General features: G+C 44.0%; 1 protein-coding gene across 1 annotated transcript in view; it reads left to right on the forward strand.

Moving 5' to 3' along the window:
- Positions 1-23927: 23927 nt before the first annotated feature.
- Positions 23928-25851, forward strand: part of KCNN2 (potassium calcium-activated channel subfamily N member 2) — a 351854-nt gene continuing 349930 nt past the window's right edge. Inside the window, exon 1 of the mRNA XM_055141490.1 lies at positions 23928-24584. The gene's annotated coding sequence lies outside the window, so the exon portion shown is untranslated. The remainder of the gene's footprint in view (positions 24585-25851) is intronic.

The following is a 25851-nucleotide window of genomic DNA, read 5'->3' on the forward strand; positions in this document are numbered from 1 at the left end:
TTCTCAGAAACCTGGCATTGTATCTGGATAGCATGTTTTCCCTATTTATTTATTTATTAACGTTGTGTTAAAGAAAGACAATCGAGTGTCATACTGGGTGAAGTCAGTCAGGAGAAAGGGCCATATCCAGAATGATCTCTCTCACAGAAAGAAACATAGCATGAGAATAAGTAATGGTCAGAGGCAGTAGAACCTGATATCTGGTCTATAGAATTGAGATTACTTACCAAGGGCCGTGGGGTTGAGAGGGGACCCTGAGACAGTGGTGGAGGGAAGAGACATTCTGGTAGAGGGTGTGGTGTAGGAATATTGTTTGTATGAAACTTTAGCATTAATAGTATTGGACGTCACAGTGATTCTAATGAAATAATAAAAAATTAACCAGTATTATATTTAGCTGATCCCCTGGGTGACACAGGTGAGGAGCTGCCTCACCCAGGTGAGATTTGAGGCTGGATTTTGCCTTTCTGTGGTTGGGAGAGAACAACTTTCTGTAGAGAATGGAGAAAGCCACCCCCCTCATGCCCCAACAGAAATGAAGAGACATTTTCATTGTACATGCCTCGTCTCTGTGTGGAAATTACTGTGCCTGCAGGCTTGCTGAGGTGGAGTGACCCTGACATCTACCCTGCAGTACTATGGAGAAAAGACAGGACTGGGTGGAGAAATGATCACCCCTTTCCAGAGACCTCGTCACTGAGGAGAGCAGGGCCTTAAGGATCTAATCAGGTAGCTCCAAGAGAAGGAGAACTGAGGGTTCTGGAAGTAGGAGATTTAAAGAAAACCTTGTAAGAACTCTTGTAAGAACTCTCTAGGTGATGAAACTAGAGCATTCCAAGTGTTTGCAGAAGAGGATACCATCCTCTTTGCATCTGAAAATTGAATAGATGGACTTAAAAATGGGATGGTTTCCCCTGAGCCCAGAATGAGAACATGAAAGAAATATGTCACAATGGTTGTAATACAGAAGTAGCTCTAATATAAGAAATGGCAAGAGATGTGCATGGCCAAAGAGGATTATATAGGGATGACTGAGTTCTAAGGACCAAGAAAAGTTCTTACTGGGGGGAGGGAGGCAGAGAAACTATTTCTTATGAGTAAATCATTGAATAACTAGCATGTCTCATCAGACATGCTAAAAACTTAACATGTCTCATTCACTAGAAATGAGGAGACCAATAAATCACTGGAATCTTCAAGAACAGCAGTGACTAAGGACTCCATTTCTAGCCCATTTGACGCTAATTTCTGAGGGTAGTGTGGTGGATGGAATTGTCAAGATGGGTCGGGTCTCCAACATGTATCTCCTGGTACAGAAACACAAATCAGGACATTCGTGGAAAGGGAGTTTGAAGATATAAAGACCTGGAGATATGGAAACGATGACTCTCATCTCCAGCTTATCAGGTGGGCCCTTAAGGCACAGAGTGTTTTATTCAGTTTGGTAGTAGGAGAGTCGCCTCTCCAGCCCCCAGGTTTGAATGTGCCAAGGAATGTGGATGGTCCTGTGAAGCTGAATGAGGCTCCTGGCTGACAGACAGCAAGACAATGAGGAACTTTATTCTATCTCAAGGGACTGGATTGATTGGGTAGCTAATCTAAGGGAGCCTCAAAGGACTTTCTTCCAGATTTCCAGGTTAGATTCCATCTTGGCCAAAACTATGATTTTGGCCTTGTGAAACCGCAAGCAGAGTTAGGTTGGACTCCCTGTCTTTGAAGCCACCATTGGAAGTTTTATTTTATTTATGTTTTGTTTAGGGGATACAGCCAGCGATGCTTAGGGATTACTCTTGGCTCTGTACTCAGGAATTTCTCCTGGTGGTTCTCAGGGGCCCATATGGGATGCTGGGGATTGAACCCAGGTCAGCTGCCTGCAAGACAAGCACATTACCTGCTGTTCTATTGCTCAGGCCCTCATCATTGGGCGTGTTAAACAGCAAGGTTTATTCCTGGTGTTTACTTATTGGGTAGAACTAGAAAATTAAACCCAAGCTATTTGGAGGGCTGGGGAGCTAGATCAGGGGCCAGGGCTGCATGCCTTGCACTTGCAAGACCCTTGCCCACATACCCCCTCCCGCCTCCTGCTCCCTGGTACCACTAGATGTGGCCCTGGTGGGTCCCCACTGCATTCATTGCCAGAGTACCAAGCTATTCTGCCCAGTTAGTCAGATATCATAGACAGTGACCCCCATTGAAAATCACTGCTTTCAGAGAGGACTCTTCCAACAGGACTTAAATCTTTCCTTAGGGTGCGGGGCACACCTGGTGATGCTCAGGGTTACTTCTAACTCTGTGCTCAGGATAACTCCTGGTGAGATATCAGGACCATATGCGATGTCAGGGCTCAAACCCAAGTTGGCCGTATGTAAGGCAAGCACCTTACCCTCTCTGTACTATCTCTCTGCCCTCCCTAGGCCTTAAATCTTGAAGTAAATTCACAGAAAGTACTGTTTGGGGGAGAATACAGAAATCTCAAGTTAGAGAAGAGGAAGAACAGAAATCCCATCTCTAATAATAGACTGTGGGGTTGCATTAGAAATCCAGTCCTTGAGGTATTTATAAGTAATACATTTGCAACTCAAAAAAATGTCAGACATAAAAGCTATCTATGGGCAATGCAAACTAAAATAAAGCAGGAAGCTATCTGCTATGCTAAAAGGCTGTCAAAGCCATTTAATGAGATGAAGAGGGATGGAATGTAGGATGAAAGTTACAGTCCCCAAGAAGATAAAACCAACACAAACTTTAATCACCAAATAAAAACCACCAAGTGTGTAAGGCAGAATTTTGTCAAAACAGAGATAAAGGTGAATACACAGTGAAGTCTTTTTAATGTGTGTCCTTCAAAATTTAATGATTCTAGGAGATAGAGAATTTTAATCATGCAACCAACATAAATTGTCTGGAAGAATTTGGATAACATTACAGGTGTGAAATTTTGAACATCACAACAAGAAGTACTTTTTTTAAATGCTTAAACTTTTCATTTTTTTAAACCCAGCTATGCACTCAGAAAATGCAGTTAGAATGTAGAAATTTTGAATATGGTATTTTCTTAACTAGAATCCAATAAAAAAAATAGTAATTTAATTATGTAAAAACAAAAAAATACTACAAAGTGTATCAAAGGAAACCAAGACTGAAGGAGATATTATCAACAAATATTTAGAAATTAGAAAAAAAGACTTTCAACAAAGACTTATAGAACATAACTAAAGTCATGCGTGAGCTTCATTTTGTTTGGGGGCCATATTGCTGGGGTTCGAGCGCAAGTCCTGGCTCAATGCTTGGGGGTTGTTCCTGGTGCTGTTCCAGTACCTGTATCAGGTTCCAGGGATGAAATCCAGGCCTCTGATTGCCAAGCATGTGCTTCAGCTGTTTTGACTATTTCTCTGGCCCTGCATAAGAAAAACTTTAGTCTTGAAATATTTGTATTAATTATAAAGGAAATACAGAAGATAGACTAACAGGTTAGTTCCATATTACCTGGTTCTGTGGGACTTCACTCATGCGGGAGGGTTGGCCCGAGTGTCCGGAAAGCAGCCTGGAATGTGGCGGCAGTTGGGTAGTGGAGGTTGGCCAATGAGGAATTTATCTGGTGCCGGCAGGGTGGATCTCATGGGTGTGACCCCTGGGTCACCGGAGATTGGTGGAAGCAGGTAGAGGATCTCTGTTCTCGGGTCCTGTTGAGCCTACAGTCCAAGGTCACAAAGTTCCATATCACCTGGTTCTGTGGGACTTCACTCATGCGTGAGGCTTGGCCTGAGCATCCGGAAAGTGGCTTGGAGTGTGCCAGCAGTAAGAGCAATGGGCCTCATTCCCCTGACCCTGGAAGAGCCCCCAATATGGCAGCGTTAAGAAGGACAAACAAGGAGAGGATGATAAAATCTCGGGGACAAACTAGGCTGCCAAAACGAAGAAGGACTAAAATGACTATTTGCACTATTAACGCATGTACTCTGGCATCGGAAGCATCCATCAAGGATCTGATGGCACAAGCGTGGAAGATCAACTACAACATCATTGGATTGACCAAGATGAGAAGGCATCGAACACATCACACGTTTTCAATACTGGAGAACTGTTCCTCGGAACATTCGACAGTAGAGGCGATGGTGGTGTCAGTGTCCTTGTCAACACAAACTTAGCCAAGAGTATTGATTCATGCAAATGCCTAACAACCTGAATCGGACGCTTATGTTTGAATAGATGTGGCTCATTGCTGGCAGTTTCTATCTTTATTATCTACGCACCAACATCCAACTACAACGAAGAAGAAATTGAGAAGTTCTACATGGAGCTGGAGAAGTTCTACAAAGAAAATCATACCTTCTACAAGGTCATTGTCTGTGATTTTAATGCCAAGATAGGGCCTAGAAGGTCACCCAAAGAACTCCACATCGGAACCCATGGCCTAGAATGAAATGAACAGGGTGAATTACTGTCTGAGTTCATCATGTAGACCAAGCCCATCCATGGTAACTCACAAATCCAGATGGCTGAAACCAAACATTGGACATGGGAGTCGCCCAGTGGACAGTTCCATAGTGAAATTGACCACATCATATTCAATCGATGATTTTGCTTGACCGATGTCACTGTTGTCCCAAAATTCCAAACGGGATCAGACTACCATCTCCTTCATGTTAAATTCTACTTCATGAAGTGGGGAGAAAGGGCTTCAAAGTTTAACAAGAGAACTCCCAGAATGACTACCAACTGGGAGCTCTTTGGCACTATTGCAACAATGTGAGAAGATGCCATCATTGACAACATCAACAAGGAATATGATCGACTGGTTCAGCAGATATCATTGGGCTACATTAGGACGCAACAGGGATGGGTGGAGACATTACTGGTGCCTGCTCAAACAAACTGACTAACAATGGAATAACAAGTGATGCAAGTGATACAAGACTAATAGGTAATCTAATGATTAAACATGTTTCTATGTCTGGAATAGCACATTATCATGATAATACACTAGATATATTTATATGTACAAAGTCAGAATTATAGTCATCTAGTACAATGAATTAGGTAGTATTCTTATTTTTTCCTGGGAAGTGTTCAAACATGTTTTAGTTATTAGTATTACTACTACTACTACTATTATTTCTGTCAAGTAGAATGTTTAATTGTATTTGATTAAAGAATACACCACTTTGCATAATCATCATGGTTATTTATGGCGATTTTTCACCCAAAAGGTGCAGTTTGGGAGCCAGAGATGGTACATGAGTTATGGCACTTGCTTTGCATGCAGCCATCAACCCTGATTCCATCCCTGCTTCCTCATTTGTTCTCCTGAGCACCATTAGGAGCCATCCCTGAGCACAGAACAAGGAGTAAAGCTTCAGCATTGCTGATGTGGCACTATCACCCCCAACCACCCTACCCCCCGAAAGGTGCAGTGTGACCACTCCTGTGAAGCTTTTGGAATTGTGCCAGTGTGTTACATAAGAGCAGGCTGTGCTGATTATGCAGTGGAGACTACTCTGCCATGAAATACAGCATCTAGTCTTGATGCTGTCATTGTGGGAATGATAATTTACCTTCTCACTCTGTTTCTCAAACAATGGTTTTTAAATTCCTTACTCAATTTAATAAATTATGCACATTCCACCAGTGTTTTAAAAATTACTGGTGGCAATGTATTGATAATGTATTTTTTATAATAAACTCTTACCATTCTAATCTGTGTTCCCACAGTGTTCCTTGCTCTCTTTTTATCACGCTTCTTTCTGTTTTTGTTCTTTGATTAATCTTGACAAAGAATGAAAACTAAGTTTTTCAATATACCAATGTTAATTTTATTGATCATTTCCATGATATGTTTGCATTTTAGTTTATTTTGTTTTTGAGTCATACCCAGCGATGCTTAGGGCTTACTCCTGGCCCTGCACTCAGGAATCACTTCTGCTAGTCCTTGGGGTATCATATGGGATGCCGGGGATTGAACTCGGGTTGGGCACATGCAAGGCAAGTGCCCTACCTGCTGTACTATCTCTCCTCCACCTCCTTCTTCTTTTCTTATCTTATTTTTTTACTTTTTTCTTATTCTTAAGATATTATTAAATATTTCTTATTTATTTTATTACCTTTTTAAAACTCTTCTTTTTCTAGCTACCATTAATTTTTCTTAACATACACACTTATGAATATAATTTTCCCTTTGAGCACTACCTTAGCTGTATATTATAGCTGTATCTCATAGAATTTTCTCTTAATACCATACCACATTTGCTTTCTCCCTCTCCCACCTCTTGCATACATCTTTATACCTACATACCTATTTACAACCCCCTGCACACACATACACACACAATTCAAGCCAAGCACAAAATTTATAACTATGTTATCACTTGAAATTCTGTGTTGACGTTAGTCTAGTGGCCACGTGCATCTAGGAGAGAGCGCACTGCAGGCAGTAGAGTGAAAGGCTTGCAAGCCCTGCATAGCCCTGCAGCCAGTGGGGTGTGTGAGTGTGAGAATCTGAGGGGAATCCATCAATGCCTGGTGGAATCTCACAGTCTCTGTGTAGGAGACAGAAACAGAGACGCATGCTGGGATGCAAGACCTGTAAGCACATAGGAAAATGGTGGTCAGAAACAAACCACAAAGTGCGGCCTTGGGAGAAACCAGTCCTGCTGGGACTGCCTCCAGGGCTGTGAGAAGAATTAATTTCCATCATTCAAGTCACCCCAACTCAGGTATTTTATCAGGGCAACCCTCATAAACGAATACAGGCTATATATGATAAGGTAAAATACAAAACAGCTGAGCTCTTCAGTGTATTAACTAGTTTTGGGGCTCAGGGTATATCTCAGTGGCTTCCATTTCCCCGCGTCCCACCCTGTCCTCCAACATGAACTGCAGAAAAAGAAAGTCATGAATTTAAAATTGAAAAGCAATTCATAAACAAGAGAGAATTGGATGGTTTTCAAGTAAAAGTAGAACAGGGTAGAAAGAACACAAAATGTTTGAGATCTGGTAGAGTTAAATAGCATCTCGTGCTTGACTCTGGAGAACAGAATATTACCTTGAGTCTGCCTTGAAGAGGTACATGATTTTAACTTTACAAATTTAAAACATACAGTTTGGTACGTTTGGGCAGCTTTATATAGCCAGTTCAAAGTATGGTACATTTTTATCTACCTAAAGGATCCTCTTCCTGGTCCTTCCTAAAGTCTCTTTCCTATTCAGCTACTGTTTTCGTTACTTCCCTTTAGATTAGGTGTGTCTTTCCTAGAATTTTATGTGACCAAATCATACAGTAAGGATTCATTTGTACCCTTATTCAGTATAGTATTTTAAATGTCCATTCATGTTGTTGTATCAGAAAGCTTACATAGTTTATTATTATATGAAATATACTGGTTTGGGTTCAATTCATATGCTAATGAAGATTGGGACTGTATTCAAGCTCTTGTCTGTTATAAACTGAAAAACCATGAGCAAATATGTGATTCTTTGTGTAGATGTCATTTCGTTTTCCTTATACATCCTTGTCTAGATATTTCTAGGTCCTGGGATCTATATATTTTCATCCTAATAAGATGTAACCCAGTTTTTCAGTGTGATTGAAAGCCTTTGTATCAGCAGTGCTGTGTGACAATTCTAGTTTCCTCATGTACACATCAATATTTGGGACTGTGGGGATTTTAAATTTAGGCATTCAAGTTAGACTGTAGTGGTATCATTGTGAATAAAACTGCCATCTCTCTGATGATTAATGCTGTTGGTCATTGTTTCAGGTGTTCACTGATCATTTGTATCTTCTGTGAAGTGTCAATCTACATCTTTGGCTCCTACTTTAGTAGGTCGTTTTCTTATGAATTGTAGCACTGTAGCACTGTTGTAGCACTTATGAATTATACGAATTCTACTTTTAAAATACCTAAATTACTTTCATATGTAGTATGCATTTAGTAAATACATTCATTTCATCAGTGATTTTTATCTTCAGTTCATTAATGACATAATCCAAGTAATGACTGAAGAGCAATGTTTCTGTAAATTTTATGTTTTGTGCTGCTTGTTATGAATGAAGCACTAAAAATGATCAAAAAAAGTTTCCTTAGAGGAAAGTGTGTGAGATTGTTGTACTTTACCCTGGAGATAATAAGCTCTTCTCTTGGTACATCAGTGGTGTAGAGAAGAAGATATTGCTCCAGGAATTCTAACATTTTAAATATGGTGACATGACTGAGGTTAATTGCTCTCTTCCGAGAGATTTATTTCTGAGACTCTGGATAATGGCTGTTAATGAGATTATGTGGCACCAGAGGCAGTGACTGCCAGGCTACCGGAAGCACAGGGAGATGGGGGGAGGTTGCACATTCCCGACTCTGTGAGAGCCTGGAGATTTCAGTCACAGGTCCCGCATACCTGGGTTTTTGAACAGATTCAGTCATGGATGAAGCTTGTTCGAGCCTGTGGAGATCTGCTGTGAGCATGGTGGCATTTAAGTTCTGGAGGTTTCCAGCTGCTGGGGTTCTGTTGGGGCCAGTGGGGGAACTCACCAGCCTCCCTCTGGGTTGCCCTTGATGAGACAGCCTGGCATGGGGTCCAGAGGAATGTGGTGCTTTGGACTAATTTTGCTGATTGCCACTAGCACTACATCCAGGGTGCTCAGGGGGACAGTGTATGGAAAATTTTTTTTTCTTTTTAGGGTCACACCTGGCGATGCTCAGTGGTTACTCCTGGCTCTGCACTCAGTAATTACTCCTGGCGGTGGCGGTGCTTGTGGGGGGCACATGGGATGCTGGGGATCAAACTTGGGCCAGCCACGTGCAAGGCAAACGCCCTCCCTGCTGTGATATCGCTCTAGCCTGGAAAATGTTTTTATTTCTTTTGGTCACTGAGAAGTGCAAGCTACCAAGAGTATCTTACCTGCAGAGCAGAGCCTGGCAAGCTACCCATGGTGTATTCGATATGCCAAAAACAGTAAAAAGCAAGTCTTACAATGGAGATGCTACTGGTGCCTGCTCGAGCAAATCAATGAGCAACGGGATGACAGTGACAGTATTGAGGGTTATCAAAAATAATTTCTTATCCCAAGGCCATAAACTATTTTGCCTGTATATTCCTCAAAATGTATATTGATCAAAATTGTTTTAACATTTATGTTTACTGGAAGGAAGATCACAATTGTGATGGGTTTGGTGGTGGGATTTATGTTTGAACCTTTAAGATCTGAAACAACTGGATTATGAGCAACTTTGCAAATCATGGTATCATAATAAAATTAAAACGACAGCAACAACAACAACAACAGCAAAACATTAAATGGTGATAGACCCACTTTGAGAGGGTCTAGGAACTTGAGTCAAATGTCTGAAGCTCTTTTTCTTCTTTGAAGCTCTTCCCCACCATTTATCACTTCTTTATACACCCCAGACTCTTCCCTCTATCTTGTGTGGGGGGGTAGCTACAGCTCTGACTGGCCTCCAGCCCATGGTTCCACCTGGGCCTCCAGAGAGCAAGCATCATGGAGCCTCCTGGAACGATGTGCATTTGTTTCCTTTTTGCTCATATAAGGCAGAAAAATCAGATTTCTTTCTGCCTTATATCCAGTGTCTGAAAGCAGTTGTTCCTTATATTTTTTCCCAGTTTTCTACTTGTTTGAAGCAGGGCAGGAAAACTAAATCTGGCCCCTGTTTCTCAATCTTGGCAAAAACGGGAGATCCTCTGGGAATCACACTTCAAAGAGAAAAATAAATGATCCTGAATAAAAAGTATCAGAGTAACTTTTCCACCAAATCCACAGCTTCCAGACATCTTTCATTAAGTCAAAAGGAGGCACGAAAAAGATTGATCAAGGTCTCCGAAAGAGCTGTTGAGAAGCCCTAGAGAAGTGCTCAGCTACTGGCAGATACATGATGCTAGACTGAAATATGTTAGAACTCCATTGCTTTTTGAGCAAAGTGTCTTGATGAAAGAACCAGAAGCCCATGCTGTATGAGACTGAAGATGACTTTGGTCACCTGGATCTTCCATAGGTGGATGAACTTGGTCAAGTCCCAGGAATAACAAATTCCCCACGTCCCTTTCAGATCTGGCCAAGCATGATAATGGAAAAGGAAGCCCTTAAGCCGTGGAGACAAGAACATGAGATGCTTCCAAAAAGTGCTCTCAGGTCTTAACTAAGGAGAGATCCTTTCCCTTAGAGTATATTACAGGGAATGCAGAAATTCAGAAGTGGCCAGTATGAGGCAGTGATTCCTGTCTGTCTTCACTTTTCCTCATTGAAAAATGAGGTAGTTTATTGCTCATATTGTCTCTGTGTCCTTCTGTCCTAGATCAAGTCTGTCAGAGGGGGAGATTGGTAGGGGGGTGTTCTCTTGCCTTTTTTCTCAGAGTTCTCGAGGTCAACTGTAACCACACTTGAATCACTGATGTTCTTAGCAGATTATTTTTTGACATGGAGAACTTGACACCACCCAGAGATCTTGAACTTGACCTTACAACCAGGATAATCCTGTAATCTCCCCTATGGAAGGTTGCCTGTGTATCATGGGTGGGAATGGGATAAACCAACCAGGCACTTGGTGACCAGATGAGTGGTTGGTGGAAAACAATGCCAGTCTTCACCAATACCCTGTTCTCTTTGACTCTGGCTACTTATAAGAACTCACTATTTTACCCAGTTATGATTAGGATGTGAAACATGAGTGGAGGTGACAGAGATCTCTTTGGGGACAAAGCACTTCATGGCTGGTGCAGAAATTTAGTGGACAGAGAAGACTCTCTCATTGACTGTGTTGGCAACAAGATGGCCCCAGTTGAAATGTGAGTCTGTACTGTACCAGATTTTGACAAGTAGTTGCCATTTGCTAGATAATTATAGATGTCCAGCACAGGGAGAAACACAGATTTGTTGTTTTCAGTCACTAAGTATCCTTCGCCACTGTTGTTAATGCATCATAATTTACCACTGTGTGTTTTTGCTTTAAGAGGTTCTGCAGAACACGAGATTATTTGGAAACATTAATGCTAACTTGAGAAGACCCAGCTCTTCAAAGTGTAGTAGTTGATATTTGAACATTGTTTTCTTGATAGATTATACACAGACTTAATGAGGGTTGGAATTCCTTCTCTCTTATTTATTTTTGCATTTAACCAGGTCCAACACAGACTTAGAGATAAGGCAGCCTCTCAATACTTATTTAATAATTTAATACTAAATGTAATAAACATCATTTATTTTTAAAGTGAACATGTGTATGACTGAGTGTAACAGATTAGTGTTATTACATTGTTTCATAATTTCAGAATAAAAACTTGATTCTATTCCCATATACTGTAAGTAATAATTAAAAATTATTGCTGCAATGCAAATCAAAGCCATCTTAAAGAGAGAAAGCACTTATAAACAATATTTTTCATTTCAGATACTGGGCCAATCTTGCATGTAAGTTATAAATTTGTCACATGTAATTTAATTCTTCTCTTCAAAAATGTGCAAGCTATATTAAAAATATATAAAATCACAATTTCACTCTTTACTAAAAGAGACAAATACTTTTCCCTAGCAAGTGTGAAAGACTATAACGTAGAACAAAATGATTTTCAGAAAACCAAGCTCTATTATTTTACTTATATGCAATGTACTTCCTAGAAAACAGTGATTTACTTTTTAATAATGATTTGTTTATTTAATTATAAGATGACAGTAAGATTAACCTGCTATACTAATTCAGGAAATGTTATCAATTTATAATTTAATGAATTTTATATCTAAAATGTAGTCCTTTTTAATTGATTCAAGCAGTGAGACAGTAGATACTTAATTTATGCTTAGAGAAGGTACATTGACAAGGTTAAGTTTTATTAGCTTGTTGGTCAAATTGTATTTTAATAATTGAATTCAAATGTTGGAACTCTTCTGAGATCTAATTATGCTATAGTAGCATGATAAACCAAACCCAACTCAGAACTACATTTTATACGATATAATAATTTACATATAAACAAACAACATTTGCGATACATCTTCTCTGACTTTGATCACTGTATCACTGTATCACTGTAATCCCATTGCTCATTGATTTGCTCAAGCGGGCACCAGTAATGTCTTCATTGTGAGACTTGTTACTGTTTTTGGCATATCAAATACACCACAGGTAGCTTGCCAGGTTCTGCCATGTGGGTGGGATACTCTTGGTAGCTTGCAGGGCTCTCCTAGAGGGATGGAGGAATCAAACGTGGGTGAGCCACGTACAAGGCAAATACCCTACCCACTGTGCTAATGGGGCAAACCAGGGCTTTATATTTTGATAGGCTTTGATAGAAAATCTTATTTCTTATTCAAACTTTTCTTATGCATTTCTGACTAAAATAAAAATAGAAGAACTTAAAATGAAGATGAATAAAAAATTCTTCTATCATATTCAAATGAGTATAATTATAGAAAAAATATAAAATAACATAACAATCGCAATCCTCTTAAGAATCTGAATCTAACATTCGCTTATTCTACTTAAATAACACTTAAATGTAGTCATTGGGTATTTTCTGTGTATTGAGTTCAAAGTTTTTGGACTCTTACACGTAGCTAGCTCCCTGCAATGAGATATAAGCCTGAGGCTCATGGAAGTTGTTGTTGTTGCTTTTTCATTTCCCTGAGTTCTGAATCAAGGTCAATAGTAATTCTTTAATCAGCGTGGGCTGTGTAGCAGTCTCCGACTGTGTCTGAGGCTGGACAGGTTACTGCACCATAAGTCACTTCTTCAATGAGTTAACTTGGAACAACAATGGTGTCTGTGCGGAGACAGCCAGGAGCATGAAGAGGGAAAGTCGCCATCAACTTTGCATACTCATATACATTTTGTTTTCAAGAATAAGGAGGCATGCAGACTGGTCCCTCACACAAGAACCTTAGAAAGATGCCCCAGGAAAAAGAATGGTGCTGGGAGGAAGGGTGGAGGTGAGAGAATGGCTGAGACTTGGAATTCCCAGAGCTCTAACCATCAAAGCAGTGTTTCAACGTGGGAATTGCTTTGCTGTGTTTCTAGGGAAACCAGAATGTGTTTTCCATGTCTCAATCTCAAGAAAATCACTTGAAAATTTTAGGAAAATTGGGAGAGCATACTTATGCTGTGAGGTTTTGTGTTTTAGCCTCAAAGAAGAATTCCCTGAGGCCAGGTAGAGAGTGAAATAAGGGAATGCTGACAAGCCCCTGGAGTGTGTGTGTGAAGGAGAGAGCTCCATGTCTAATTGTCTTGCATATAATGATACCAAGTTGTAACTGTGTGCTTTTGCAGTCTGTTTTGTGCCAACAAGAAATCATTCTTGCAAATAAAATTAAGAGCAATACAGTTACAGACATAATACACTTTAGACAGATCCTTTGTGCTGTATTCTAAAAAAAAATGACAAGTCTTGTTAGCAAATCCGGTCCTTCAATTGGTAAGGTTGACATGATTCTGTGAAGTACTATACTAGGAAATCCAAATATTACATTTTGGAGGAGGACTACCCAATCATGTTTATTGGTTTTCTTGTTTGAGTGCTCTCCACTGGCCTCCCCAAAGGGAAATGCAATGCAAAGATGCAGCTGTGGACTGTGGTTGTGAAATATTACATGAAAACAGAAACTGATCTGTCCTCCAAGTTAAACGTGATGTATACATCTTAACAGCAAAACTAAAACCAAGGAAAGTGATGAAAATATTTTAAATCACTATAAAATTGTAAAAAAATATGAGATTATAAGATGAATATGTACGTAATCCTTTTTTACCCTTTCCTTCATAGTTGTTATTGTTTATAATGTTATCACATAACTGAACCTTAATTCCATGTTTAAAATTCATCATATATAAATATAGTCATATTGTGCATTAGTGAGCCAACATAGGAGTTTTGGGGAGGCACATTTGTCTCTCATTCTGCTTCCCAAATATGAATTTGTCCATCCCCATCCCTCCCAATAGCTCCCAAATCCTTCCTTCATTATAGCATTTCTAAGTCTATAGTCTTATCTGAATATCAGCTAAGTCAGGTATGGGTGAGGCACAGGTTTGAATCATCCTGAGGCAAGATTCTTTTCCATCTGTGCGTCTGTGAAAACTAAACATAAGAGCTTTCAAATCGTGGTGGTGGCACCAGCTTTGGACAAACATTTTCTTTCCCAAAGGGAGAGATTACAAAGTCAAAAGGGGTGATGGGACCCAAGCAAAACAGAAGCATAGTCAGGCCAGTTCCATTCACTATCTTTTCCATTAGAGCTTCAGGATAAACCAATCCATTTGTATCCCAGGCTATGCCCTCCACCCTGCTGTGGCATTATTCTGGATGGCAACACTGTTGTTTCAGGTGCGGGGTGATGCCCTGGCCCCTGAAATGCTGGTAGTAACCTGGACCACTGGAGAGGTGAGGAAGCTTTGACAGCCTTGCCCTTTGAAGAGAAGGAGGAGAAGGCAGTCGTGGAAGTCACAGTGGTGTTGACTTCTGAGTCACACCCAGCACATCCTTTTCCCTTGTAGACCGTAATGCATTTGGCTGTCATATCACTCTAGAGGCGTATCCCATCGAGTTGAAATTCTGACAGGCTTCTTTCAGTTCATCCTGCCTTTTTGTCCATCCCAGAATCATCCCTGCTGGGACTTCTCATCACATCTCTATTCCTGGATTCTGCTGAGATGCCTGATTAAACCCGTGAGTCACACTCATGATCACTTTCTCAAGTGATCCTTGGTACTTTTCAAAACATACTTTTATTTATTTATTTATTTATTTATTGAGGTGCAATCTGAATAGGCTAAGAATTTTTTCAGATATCTATGGCCTGTTTCCTCTACTGCTCAATCATTCCTTCAATTGGTTCTTCTCTTTTATTTTTGCACAAAGCAGTCAGGGAAAAATTCCAGACTGTGTCTTCAACACTTTGCTTAGAAGTCTTCTCAGCTAAAGCTCCACACATATCATGTTTTTAGTTCTACTTTCCATAAGCTATAGAACATCACTTGGCTGAAGTCTTTGCTATCTAGTTTTCAAAGGGTCTTCCCATGACTCAGGATGGGAGGAAAAAAAGAGAGACAGTTGAAATTCATGAGCATGCCACCAATTCCATGAATGTGCTGCACTCCTTGTTTGGAAGCAAGGCTGTGCAGGATACCATGATAGTGGAGAAGGCATTCTTAAGCCCAGGGTTGGCAGTTTGGAGGGAATAGTTGCACAGAGAGGAGTTGGTTTATCTCGTGTCTCTTCCAATTGGAACAAAGCACTGTTGTTTTTATGATGAAAGTGATTCAATGTAGTACTGTAGGACTGTCGTCCAGTTGTTCATCAATTTGCTCAAGCACCAGTAATGTCTCCATTGTAAGACTTGTTGTTACTGTTTTTTGGCATATTGAATACACCAAGGGTAGCTTGCCAGGCTCTGCCGTGCAGGCAGGATACTTTTGGTAGCTTGCCAGGCTCTCCAAGAGAGACAGAGGAATCAAACCTGGCTCAACCACATGCAAGGCAAATGCCTTACTGGTGCTGTCACTCCAGTCCAATTCAATGTAATCCATGTAATTTGGCTGATCACCCAAGATACTGGTACCATACTGGAGATCAATATTAGCTTCTTCTGTTGGCAAACTGGGTATCAAATAGTAATTATAGCCTGGTTGGCATGGTGAATGAAAATCCATGTTGCTGAGCCTACATATAACCTCCATCCCCGTCACAGTGGCCACCAACTTAGTTGCCCACTTCTTTCTTATTGATTATTCGCTTAGGTAGGCAATAACAGGGTTCTCTGGGGAAAGAGGCTGAGACTCTCTGCAGAAAAGATCATCCTATCCACTTGATAATAGATTTCACACTCTGCTGAGATCACCCTTTGGTGAGTTTGCACCTGGGATGTACAAATGGTCACTTTTTAAAAATCATTTTATAAAAGTCTACTCATTTACTCTTTTCCAGTCTTCTTATTGTCTTTGCTATTGCTGCTCCTTCCCCAATGCACTATCTACCACAACATTTCTGTAACAAGAGCATCAAATATTTCCCATTGTATAAAATAAATATAGCTCTGTCATGTAATTGTGAATTTTCTTACTGCCCATAGAAGATAATGCCACATAGTCTGAGATTTTGTCTGATCCTCTTGCTAAATAGTGATTAAATCAAGTTACTCTTTGAAGAATCTCAGGGGCGTAATGCAACAAATATTCCCATCTCCCATTCCTTGTCCCTAATGTGTAAACTCTAAGATTCAGCTCATCCCTACTTCTCAGGAATACAGACTGAGGAGAAACTTTTATGTCTTCAGGAGATAAGAGAAAAATGATCTTTCTTGTCCTTAGAATTAGACGAGCTTTGGATACCAGTGTATGTCACTATTGTCTACCTTAAGAAGGGTGTAAGGTTTGTAAATCCATCTCTTCCTTCCAATCACTCAAACCCCACGCAGCTCCAACCAGAGCACCAATAAGGTGGTTGTGATTATCGTACAAATTCTTCTACAGCCCAAAGACTCTAGTAAATGTGTAAGGGTGACAGTGATTGTGACTTTGAGTTGCTATAAAAATGAACAGAGGTCATTGAGTTATGGAACCAAGAAAAAAAGATTACACATGGTTTGGATAGAATCTTTAAGAGACCACTGAACTTATCTCAAGAAGAATGTGATTGAGTGGGCTTCACATTCAGACCCTTGTTTATCTGTATTTTACTGTATTATAGTTTGTTTGTCTGCTCATTTGGTTGATTGGTTTGAGAAACACACCTGGAGTTGCTTAGGGGTTACTCCTGGCTTTCTGCTTGGGAGCAACCTCTGGCCTTGCTTGGGGAAACCATACATGTGTCTGGGATTTGAACTGGGTTCAACTTCAAGCAAGAAAAGCTCCTTAACCTTTGTGATATCTCTCCAGTCCACAGTTTGTTTTTAATTGTTATTATATACGTAAAATTGTATTAATACAGTGGGGAAAATACCTAAATTAATGCAATATCTACAAGATACTATTATTATCAACATTTACCAATAATATGAGCTTATATATATTGCAGAAAATGCAGTTTAGTAGAAAGACTGTATTAAGAAGAGGAGTCATGTGGTACCACAGAATCTGTAGATGTCAGCCTTACTTTGACTCAAAAGAATCAGAGAAGGCTTTCTGGAGGAAGTGATTGAAACTAACACCTTCAGAAATTTCTCCAACACAGTCTCTTACAAAGAATTGCAGGAAGGAATGTCAGAGGGAAATTTTAGAGAAAAAGTGTTTTTAAATGGCTACAATAAAAGGTAAAACTTCAAGCCTTTTGCAAGGAACTAAATGAGGTTTAATATTTTTGAATGTGAGATGCAGTGGTGTGAGTTCAAACTAGAGAATTGAAATAGAGCAGATCTTGAAGATCTTGCAGCTGAATAAAGGTTATTATTTTTTTTTTTTGCTTTTGTATTTTTTTTTCTTTTCATGAAAATGAAAGGGAGTGATAAGATAAAATCAGGCAAATAAGTGGACAATGTATTATTCAAGGGGCCAGAGTGCAGGAGCAAGAGATCAGTGAGGATGTCACTGCAATTCTAAAAGCAAACTTGCTCCTGGCTTCCACCCAGATTCCAGAGTTATCAGTGAAGGGAAAATATGTTCCATATCATGCTACTTGTTTCTACGTAGTTGAGCAGGAATGGTGGAGAGCTTGATGAGCCAGGCATATAAATCTAGTTTTGGATCCTGTGCATCCTTAATATCAGAGATCCTGTCCAGTTGAAAGAATTTTGAGCCTGAATTTCAGAAAACTAGCATGGACTGAGACAGATGAGGAGTTAATCTCAAAGAAAGGGTTAAGAGGCCCATGGAATGAGTGTCAGAGTTTAGAAAGAGTGCATGGCAGGGAATATGATTGAACTTGGATAGTGCTGGTTTAACAACTTAGTGTTGGGTTTTATGTTTGCTTGTTTTGTTTTGGAACTATACCTGGCAGTGCTCAGGGATCACTCCTGGCGGGATCGGGGAACCATGGGAGGTGCTTAGCCGTGTGCAAGACAAACATTCTACTGTATTATCACTCTGGCTCCAACACCTTAATGTTGGACCCCGAAGAGTGTGCCCTAAGTTTTTCACTCCCTTGGTGAGAGAGCTCTGTTTGCAGAAGGTTTTGGCTGTGGCACCGCTAAGGCTAGAGCAGAATATGCCCCCAAAGAGGGGCACAATTTTGCCTGCAAGGCTATTTGACCGTGTTGGCTGCTCACTGTGGAGTTCTGGAATAACTGAAGCTTTTTTCTCCTCTACTGGTCCTCAAGGTAGGAGGTTGCCTTGGACGGTACTCACTGGTCTTATAAGGGGGTTGCCAAAATGGTCTCTCTGAATCACACATAGGTAATATCATAGGTGCAATGAATGACTCACTGCCATCATGTCCCAGTCCCTGCGCTTCTGTTTACTACTATTATGACTCCTTGGGTCACTTCTCTGTGACTCAGTGCTTTTATAGCTAGGATGGGGTTGACTAGAGTAATTATCCATCTCATCTGGCAAGTATGAGAATCATATTGTTGAATAGGTGTGAAACTTAAAGAAAGACAGCCGATGAATAGCAAGCCTTAGGAAAGTATAAGTTATCTTCTTTTATCTTCTGCTTCAGTGTGGGCTTAGAGGGAAGGCTCAAGGAAGTCATTGAGAGATAAATATGGAAGATGGTATGTGGTGGCTTCTCTCTGCAAGTAATGCAGGAAATCAGTGACTAGTGGGTGCCAGACTTAATATGCCCCTTTTCCTATCGCGTTCCTGGTGATGTGCTAAATGGTTCAGTGCCCTCAAGGTGTGATGAGGTGCTTGCATCTGTGGTAAATCATGAGTACCCAGAAATGTCCCTAAAAGTGATCTTTGCTTTAACCATTTTTAGTGGCTACCATTCAGATTAGGATAACACAGTTTGTGACTTTGAAAGTAAAGCGATGGTTAATATAATTCAGGGACTGAGTATTGACTGTGCTTGACTTGCTAATCCGTATTCTTATAATTAGTCCAAAGTTGTCTTTCATGGGGAACCAAGGTGTAACCCCTGTATCCTTCCTTATTTCAATGAATACTTACTTAGAGCTACTTTGTAACAGGTGCTATTTAGGGCTATATCTGCGATCAAAATAGGCTGAATCCCTTTTGTGTAGAACTACAATTCCACAGTAGAAGGCATGGATGTGTGACATTTCAGGGCAAACAATCTGCATAGGTTTTCTGAAACTAGAATTTCTTTTGTGCTGAGTGTGGGAGAGATGGTCCACATCCACCAGTGCCCAGGGGTTCTTTCTGGTTCTGTGCCCATGGGGGTTGGTCACCTCTGGTGGTGCTTGGGGAGCCATATGGGGAACCTGGAATTGAACTGGGGTTAACCGCAGGCAACACGTCAAACACCATATTACCTGTATTAACCTCCTGGCCCTGAAAACGTAATGTCTAACCTGATTGATAATGTTTACCTTGAATTTCTGACAAGCCCTTCTTCGTCTGGTGAGCAAACACCCCCTTTTTCTCGGCTTTTCCCCGGACTCTCAGTTGATCCCCTACACTTCAAGTCTATAATAAACTAGAAACCATCTGGTCCAAACTTCTCATTCTATAGATGTGATAATTGAGGCCCAGAAAATTAAAGACACTTGGCTTCAGAGCAAGTGGCTGCCTTCAGCAAATGTTGAAGATTACTTGTAACAGATTTCCCTTAAAAGTAGGTGAAAGGAAATAAATAGTTCAGCGACATTGCCACCCCCCGACACACATTCCCCACTGCCATGCCCGATTTCTTGAGTCTTGGATCTTCAATCAATGTTAATTTCTAATGTATTTCTGTGTATAAGACACAGAGTTTACGCCAGTGAGAAATGGCTTTGGTACAAGTCACAGTAAAAACCAACAGAGCCGTGGATTAAATGAAATAGAAATTGATTTCTCTCTCCGGCACAAGAAATGTGCAGCCAGGCTCAGCTGCTTAGGTGAGGTGGCAGCTCAACTGGTTTTCTGATTCTGGTTCTTGTAGCTCACCTCTGCACCACCCCCTGGACCATGGCTCCTGTCCCCAGGTCCACGCGGAGCCTTCCCTTGCCATCTGTGTTTTAATCAATGGGGCAGTGGCAAGAGAAGACACAGCCAAGGATGATCAGACTCAGCTTGTGTGCGCAGAAAAGCAGGTCCGGGAGGAGGGAGAGAATAAGGAATTGTATGTGAAAAGCAGAGTTTCCAAATGGAGGGCCTGGACTGGGCGACGTGGGTTCTGCTGTGTTGACTGAGAAGGATGGGCATTTTCATCATCCATTTTATGTGTTAACTTGCCTAGGCTCAGTCATTCAATCAAATGCTACCCTTGGCATTGCTGAAGGGTGTTTTGTAAATGCACCAAAAGCCTAGAACCAGGGATCTTTTTTTTTTGTTTGGTTGGTTTTTGGCCACAAAAACCTAGTGGTGTTCAGGGTTTACTCCTCACTCTGTGCTCAGGATCACTCCTGGTGGGCTCAGGGGACCATATGGGGGTGTCCAGGTTACAACCCGGGTTGGCAGCATGCAAAGCAAGGGCCCTACCCCTCTTGAACCAGGGATCTTTGACCAATGAAACACATCCTGGATAAAGTGGGTGGGCCTGATGCAACCCCTAGAAGGTCAGAATGGAGATTTTGTGGAAAAAATGCCCGCAGGCCTGCCAGCTTTCCCGGGGGGCAGCTGGACGCATCGGGCCTTACTTAGCTGACTTCCTATATGCCCATATCTTGCAGCCATTCTCTCCAGGGGCACCTCCTTTTTGGTTATCTGTTATTCTTTAGTTCGGGGGCCACACATGGAGATGCTCCGGGCTTCCTCCTGTCTCTGTGCTCAGGGATCACTCCTCTCATGCTTTGGGGACCCTGTGGGAGGCTGGGGGTCAAACCCAGGTCTACAGCCTGCAAGGCAAGCTCATGCACACTGCGGTACTGTCTCTGGGGTGTCTTTTGCTCTGACTGATGCAGATGTGACTGGAGAACCAGGACTCACTGTGACCCAGTAGGATGAAACGGAACCTGCACTACTACACTGATGTTTGAGACCACCCCCTGCGACCTCCAACGACAATGCCACTGGTGGCCAGTAGGAGCTGAGGGCAGGACACACTGAGCTGTGGAACTAAGCCCCATTTTGGCCAACTCACGAGCAGCAATCACTTCCAGTAGATGTTGTGTCTCAGCTGCTGTGTCAGGCCCGAAAATGATCGTGCAGCTCTCTACCTGGTATCAGCGCTACAGCCTGGCTCCACACTGCCCTGGGTAGTTCGAAAGTGGCCTTGACTTTGCCCCTAAATCCTGTGCGAATGTCTGTCATGCCCCAGCCAGCACCCGATCGGGCAGGGGTCTCTGGGCAACGGGGTTCAGCTGTGCTCGGTTGACAGAACCAAACTATTATGGCAAAGCATCCTTGAGGAGGCGTCTCGATAGTGTCCCTATGGTCCCCCTTTTTTGTTGTTCAACCCTTTCCCCCATGGAGTACCCAGAGCCCCAGAGTCACTTGTGACTTGGACACACCAGGACTATGCCCGTCTGTGCTTGCCCGCCAGGAGGGCTAAACCAGTGGTGCTTGGGGCAGAATTGAGGCGATGGGGATAGGAGTGAGGGCCTCAAACTGTCCTCTGCCACTAAAGTCATCAAACCAGCCCCACATGGCAGCTCTGAGACAGTTTCATAAGCCTGAACATGCAGACCTTTCGCATGCACATGTCTGAAATTCAGGGATTCTCTTCCAGAGAAAGGGATTTTGACATCCAGACTGTCGAGGAATTCTGTCAGCCAGGGCCCAGTTCCTACCTGTGAGAGCGCAATTTTTAGGATTTACAAGTCCGTATGGAGCTTTTGAATTTTCAAGTAAACACAGATATTTTCCCCAGAGGGTTCCTCGGAAAACATCATAGAGTGAGTGGTTTTTTATTTAGAGAACTTTCCAGACAGCGAAGGCGGTCCTCAGTAAGTGATCCTTTTCTGGGGTTGTAAATGCCACTCTGCTGATTAACCGCAGGCCTTCTTTAACGAATGGGGTGCTGATTTTCTCTGGAAGAAGAAAACGCAGGGAAGAGACACAAGTTCACATCATTCATGGCGCCTGGGACCCACTTTACAAGGAGAAGGAAACCAAATTATAAGGCATGTCTTCAGAGGTAACTGGATTTTAGGTTGATGCCCCTTTGTCAGTACAAAAAAATCACCGAGATGGGGTCTCACCTCGGTGCAACGACAATAACATTGAATATCTTATTAAATGTTACTGATACTTGTGAGGCCTTCCATAGTCTCAAACAGGCACTAGTTTGAGCATACATGAAGTACATGCAGACTGCTGCCTTTCGACTCACAAGAACCCATGAGCTGTTCACAAGGACTATTCCCTTTTGCCAGACAAGGAACCAGCATGTGATGCCAGAATGAAGAGTCATCCAGATCAGGTGTGTGTAGGGGCAGGAATTGAGGTGCCGTGGGGGGAGGGGAGGAGTGCTCCAAGACCTTTGCCCTTCATGTTCAGCTGCATTTCGGGGTCCTCGCCCCAGAAATAGCACAGCACACTTTATGCTTTATTCTTGGACCCTTCGGATAGTCCCTGTGGTGGGCTTCAGGCTTGGACAGAGCCTCGTTAGCACGGGTTTGTGGGCTTGGTCAAGGTTCTGTGTTTTTCTGCACCGCTGTCCCGGCCCCTCCCTCCCCCTTCCCCCCCCCCCCCCTCACCTTTGCACTGTATGGAAACTCAGGAATGTTTTTGGGAGATGAGATCTGGAAGCAGGGACCTTCGAGACGGGTGTGATATCATCTATTTTAGGCCACTGCAGATGTTGTTTTGGCGGCGCCCACCAGTGGAATTCACTGGAGTGGGAACTCACAACCAGCACTGCAACTGTTCTTTATTGAGGGGAGGAGGGTTGGGGGGTCGGTGCTTGGCGGGGGGCGGGGGGGGCAGCCTGGGGGTCGGTGTGGGATTTGACACAGGGCAGTGTGTGTTCTCCTAGCAGACAGCCCTGCGACTCTGTAAGCAGGCGATGCCATGGCAGAAGATGGGATTTTTTCTTTTTAATTTCCCCTTGAAGTTGCTATATTGTTAACCATGTGACGAAGACACAAAATCCCAAGCGGGTGTGTGGTGCAGAAAACATAAAAGGTGCAGAAGCCAGTCGGGGCGGGATGGATGGCTGGTACCCAGGCATCTGCTAACAAAAGGCTCCCCACCCCCTCCATCCCCACCCCCACCCGCCCCAAGCCCTCAGACCAACTGCCAGCCTGCAGTTCACCGCTTATCTCAAAAATCCTCTTGCCTCTCCAAAAAAAAAAAAACCCCAAAAACAAAACCAAATTATTTTTTCAAATCAGGGAATAGAGATGCCAGACAGACTTCAAAGGTGGCAATCAAAAATCCAGAAGGCTGCAGACATCGCTGCCATTCACAGAATCTATGAAAATCCCCCGTGCGGGGAGAGCGGAGCGGAGCGGGGCCGGTGGCTTCCCTGCCGCAGCTGGAAGCCGAGCTATAAATAGCGCGGGGCGGGAAGCGCCCTCGCAGGGGGAGCGGGCGGGAGATCCCCGGCGCGGGGAAGCCGGCGCCGCGTTAACCCCCGCGGCTCCCTGCGGCTGCGGGGCCGGGGGCGGGGGGCGACCTGCTTTCCCTTCCTTCACCCTGCCGCGGGGGGTGAGCCCCGAAAAAAGCTACGGGGCCTTAAAATTAAGGCGCTCGGGAGGAGGAAGGTGGTCTGTGCAACCCCCCTACACACACACACACACACACACACACACACACACACACACACACACATGCACGAATGCACGCGTGCACGCACCCCGCACCCCCCCCCCCAGCCCAGAGGCTTCCATGCAAACATTAGCGTTAAAAGCATCCCCAAATTTGGTCTTGGGGATCCTGTGGGCTCGGCGGGTGCATCCCGGAGGATGGAGTGAGAGTGGGGGGGGCGGGGGTGCGTGTGTATCGGGGAGCGCGCGCGCGTGAGGTTTTGGCGCATGCACGCCTCACGGTAGCCTCAAGGTCGGCGGTACCCTGAGCCTCAGGGGGGGACCCCCCACCGCCGGGCGCGTCCCTGCCCGCCGAGGACGAGGAGGAGGAGGGAGTCCCCAGCTCCTCCGCCCGCCCGGGGCAGCCCCTGCGCGCTGCCGCTGCTGAAGCCGGGGCGCGGGCCAGTCAGAGCCGGATTCTCCAAAGGGGACCCCCACCTGAGCCGACCTCCGGGGTGCGGCAGCTGCCGGGGATCCCCCGGGGTCGCGCCGCTTGGCCGCCCCCCTCCCTCAGCCCGCGTCCCCAGCCCCCACCCGGGACTCCGGGTGGCGGGTGCTGGGCGCCCCCGGGGGCTGGCGAGGAGGGAGCGGCTGGCTGCGAGGTCTCCTGGGGAGAGGAGGCGGGTGGGGGGGGGACGAGCTGTCACGAAATTGGGCACTCGGAGAGCCGGTCCCCGGCTCGGCCAGGACGCCCCATCCTTCGCCAATGGAAGCAGTTCCTCCCGGAGAGCCTGCGGGAATTCTCGGTGGCGGCATCTCATCTGGCCTTGGCCTCCGGGAGCACTTCGCCAAGGTCCAGTCGACCCCCTGGAGGCCAGGAAGGTGCCCGATGGAACAGAGCGTCTGCTGGTGGCACCAGGTAAGCCGGCGTCTGCGGTGACATTGAGTGGGGCGGGGGCGCCTGCCGAGTGGGGACCTGCCCTCCTCCCTCCCCCCTCCCCGACAGTGAAGTTTGCTCCGGGCTTCCCTTCCTACCCCTTTCGGGGCGCCTCACCCCTCCTTTCCCAGCCTTTCTGCTTTCTTCTTCCCTGCCCCCACTCAGTCCTGCAGCCCAAAAACTGCTTGGCAGGCAGGAGGGATTCCCTCCGGCTCCCTTCTGTTCTCTTCCTCGCTCTTGTGTGAGGCCAGAGGCCAGCCCGTGCCCCCGGGGGACCGGAATGTCCCATCTCTCCCTGCGGCCAGGCCACCTTCCCGCCCCGCTCCCCGCTGGCCTGCAGCTTCTCCTCCCTATCCGGTCAACTTCTGTTTCTCTGGCATCTCCCTGGCCACAGACCAAGAAAGAGGGAAGCCCCCGTTTTTTTCTTCTTTCTTGGAAAACCTGAACCCCACTAAGGGAGAGCCTGGAGGATGTGGAGAATGCCACCTGTGGGGGGTAAGGGATGCTGGTTTAGGAGTCATTTATCTATCCAGCACACTTGGGGAAGAACCTTCCTGGTGCTGTGATTTGTGATTTCACTTCTTCATGAGTGGGACGAGCAGATCATCTTCTGAACTATGTGACCTCCCCAACTCCCCCATCCCCGGAGCAGGAGCCTGGGGGTGTCTCACTACCTCCCCTTTCCTCTCCAGAAGACCCAGGGAGTCAGAGCATGTGGGAGGGGAGGGCGATCCTCAGGTCCAGGCTGGTTTGAGGCCTGACGTTTTCATGCCAAGAAGTATCATGAGCAGAGTACCACAGTACTAATAACAGCCAACTTTTACTCAGGCATTTGCTATGCCCGTGGTATTATTCTAAGAACTTTTTCGTTCGAGCAACAATGGACTCACTCAAACCTCACAAGAACCCATCGAGTTAAGTCTATTCTCACGGGTCAGCTGAGAAATGGATGAGTCAAGTCATGAGGTCTTCTAGTAGTGAGTAAATGGGGGGGCTGGGGTGGGGGTCAGGGTCTCTGGATCTCTCTTCACTAGCTCTGCCACTGCTGTCCTGAGCACAGTTCTGCTCGAGGCACTGAAGAAGTCACACGCAAGGCCGTCAGCATCCTGGGAGCCTGTATTTTAGTTAAGGAGAGACAGACAACACATCAATGAATAAAGTAGGCCAATTGCTTGGTGCAACAGCGAATAGAAAAAGGAACCACTAGTGCATTCAGTAGGAGGGGATTCTCCCGTGGTGAGGGGTTCAG

The sequence above is a fragment of the Sorex araneus genome, chromosome 6, assembly GCF_027595985.1.
Source record: "Sorex araneus isolate mSorAra2 chromosome 6, mSorAra2.pri, whole genome shotgun sequence".
Taxonomy (NCBI): domain Eukaryota; kingdom Metazoa; phylum Chordata; class Mammalia; order Eulipotyphla; family Soricidae; genus Sorex; species Sorex araneus.